Source organism: Mus pahari, chromosome X (assembly GCF_900095145.1).
Source record: "Mus pahari chromosome X, PAHARI_EIJ_v1.1, whole genome shotgun sequence".
Lineage (NCBI taxonomy): Eukaryota > Metazoa > Chordata > Mammalia > Rodentia > Muridae > Mus > Mus pahari.
The window spans coordinates 77,887,588-77,891,072 of NC_034613.1; the positions used below are offsets into that span (position 1 = coordinate 77,887,588).

The 3,485-nt window shown below is 41.5% G+C and overlaps 1 pseudogene; it reads right to left on the reverse strand.

Moving 5' to 3' along the window:
* Positions 1 to 497: 497 nt before the first annotated feature.
* LOC110314389 lies at positions 498 to 3,260 on the reverse strand (annotated as a pseudogene).
* Between the last annotated feature and the right edge of the window lie 225 nt (positions 3,261 to 3,485).

Sequence of the window (3,485 nt, forward strand, 5' to 3'; positions counted from 1 at the left end):
TGTATTTATAAAATCTTAATTCTATTGGTCCACAAGTACCTATAAGTGTTAACCACATTCCTAGCACTCTAAATAGTATCAGTAACAATTGAATGGAAGGAGCATAGCCCAACTATGAGCATCAGAAAACCGCATTTAATGGTTAGCCTGAGAATGAGATTCAATAATGTTGAACTCTAAAGGCAAATCTCATTCCTGTGCCGGAATACTAGGGTCTGCTATCTTGTTTCTGTCTCATACTTTTAATACTAGGGAAAATACCAGTTGACTGAAGTTGAATAAGTTTAGAAAACACACATACTATCCAGAAGTTCACAGACCCAGATCATGTAATTCCTTGTAGATTATGTACCAAAATTCTTTATTTGAAGAAATGGTACAAATTGAAGAACTTAAGCAGATGTTTTTGGTGTAACTTATAGAAAAGATAAAGGCAGCCTGACATGCATGTACTGCCTCAGTGATCAATAAAGTCAAGTGGCTTTGGGGAAGCCAGCTTAGCTCTCATCACTGTGTCCCAGGGTATGCTTGTCAAAGAGATTTTCTGCCATGCCAGATTCAGGGATGCCCATCTTGCGTCAGTTAGTCACGTGGTCACCCAGTTCTTTAATGGATTTACCTGTTCATTCAGGTAATGTGTGTCAATGAAGTCACATAAGTGGAGATCATTCTTGTCAGTAGCCAGTTTGTGCAGTTCCAGTAGTGACTGATTCACACTCCTTTCCAAGTGCAGTGCACACCCCCTTGCATTCAGCCCGCTCTCCTAGGCATCACAGTCCGGTTTCTTTATATCCTGCAGGAAGATTTGGCTACCTTGTTTGTTCTGCAGCTTCATCAGTTTCCCAGCATGCTCCCTCTTCTCTTGTGATTGGTAGAGAAAGTATTTTGGAAAGTTTCTCAGAGCCATGTCATCTCGGTCAAAATAACAAGACATAGACAGATAGATGTAGGAGGCATGCAACTCCAGGTTGATCTGGCAGGTTGATAGAAGCCTCCAGGTCCTGGTGGTAGTTCTGGTGTAATTGGGAGGGAGACATGGTGGTCATGGTGGCAGTGGGGCGAGGCTGAGTGGCAAGACCTGAGTGGCAGAGTGACGAGGTTGCAAAGGGCTCAAGCTCAAAGCAGCCAGAGAGGGTCAGAGAGGTCAGTCAAGCACTGGTTCAGTTCAAGCACTGTTGAAGCAGGAAACCTCAGGGACTCTGGTTGAGAACGTCTGGTCTGCTTGTAGATTAAAAGGTTTGCTTCTGTCCTGAAAGAACTAGGAAAGGCAGTGGAATATGAGACTATGAAGGCCTTACTTTTCAAGTTGTTAAGTTTGAAATTGTTCTTAGATATTAGAATAGAAAAAAACAAGTCAGGAGCTAATAATTTGACATTCATAGCCTTGTAGACAGGAAGTTTTTCTGAAGTAACAACAAATTATTTGACATGAGACAAAAACATGAATCCATCTGTATATATAAAAGTAATGCATATACAGAATTATTTCTATTAATTCTGTTATCAAAGGAAAGAAATCATTATGATGTATAGAATTACTTGAATGATACTATATAATATTCTGATAGCATTTTAATGTTCCCCTAGATTTAGGAAAGAATACTATATGCATAAGGGAATAGCAGATGAAAATTGACTCTGAGAAAAAAAGAGTCAATTGTATACATTAAGTGGATATTAGTCCAGAAACTTAGAAAACCCAAGAGACAATTTGCAAAACACAAGAAAACCAAGAAGAAGGAAGACACTTCAGTCCTCCTTAGAATAGGGTACAAAATACCCATGAAAGGAGTTACAAAGTTTGGAGCTAAGATGAAAGGATGGACTATCCAGAGACTACCCTACCCGGGGATCCATCCCATCATCAGTCACCAAACCCAGACACTATTACACATGCTAGAAAGATTTTGCTGAAGGGACCCTGATATAGTGGTCTCTTGTGAGGCTATGCCAGTGCCTGGCAAACACAGAAGTAGATGCTCATGGTTAGTTATTGGATGGAACACAGGGCCCCCAATGGAGGAGCTAGAAAAAGTACCCAAGGAGCTGAAGGGGTCTGCAACCCTATAGGAGGAACAACAATATGAACTAACCAGTACCCTCAGAGCTCATGTCTCTAGCTGCATATGTAGCAGAAGATGGCAATTTCAGCCAACATTGGGAAGAGAGACCCCTTGGTCTTGTAAACTATATATGCCCCAGTACAGGGGAAAGCCAGGGCCAAGAAGTGGGAGTCGGTGGATAGGAGAGCAGGGGCAAGGGGAGGGTATAGGGAACTTTCTGAATAGCATTTGAAATTTAAATAAAGAAAATATCTAATTTAAAAAAAGAAAAAGAAACTCCAAAATGATAAAATGATAATAGAAGAATAAATTACCATAAATACAAAAAAGTATAAACTTCCCAGGATCAGAGCCAGTTAATTTGTAGGGTGGAGTTAACATTTATGGGGATTAGTGTAAATACCGAAATCATTATGAATGATAAATGAGGTAGATTTATGGGGAAATGTGGTGGGAGACAAATGTGTTAAATAATGAAAGAAAGGAGCCTTCATGATTCAAGGAAGAGCTCCAGTGATATTATCAGTGATATTTGCCCTTGTTAATAAAGTTTCCTCTGGGGCAGTGGGCTACGTACAAACAGCCTGGTCTCCAGTCCAACATAGGTCTTGAACCCTAGATGACCCAATGGGTGGTGATTTCCACCTACATGGGACAGGTGTTTGATCATGTCTCCTGGACCCCTGACTCCTGTTGAAGTTACTGCTTCCACAGACCCCACAGGAGAGGTCTGTGGCTCTCAGTCACATAGGAGCTTCCCACATGCAAATAAGGTTTCCCCCAAACTCTCTGTCCAAGCTAATGAGAGGTACCTGTTGTTGAATCCTGAATCAACCCCAAAACAGAATATAAATCCTATCAAGTGAATTAAAGGTGTGTGAGAACTACTCTGTCCTCTGAGTCTTTTGATCCAAGAGCTGTAACACTTGGGAAGAGATCTGCTCTCCTGAAGAGCCACCTAATGTCCCGCCACACTCCTCACTGGATAATCAGCTTCTCCTTGGCCCAGCTTGACCTGACTCAGTGCAGAGTAGCTAGGTGTTACTGAGCAACCTGAAAGGCAAGGCAGAGACTTCCTCTCCTTGCCTGCACTCACTTCCCTTTGCTACCCTTGTACCAGGCCTGGCCAGAGATCTCCATGGAAAACCTCTGGTACCCATGCCCACATTTTCCAGAATGATAGGGCATTAGAATCATTGACTTAAAATGTGGTGGACTTAACCAAGTGTATGCTCTCAGACCATAAAAACTCAGGAAAAGAGGAGTATTTACAGGAAACAATGTGAGGGGGAGGTTTTTTGCAGTTAACAGAGGTATGACAGTGGTATAGCAGCAAACTGTCAAATTGTAGTGGGTGAGGGTCTTGGCAATGAAAAACTATCTAAGAGTACTGTGTTTATAGTATTTACTGATGTATAAAAT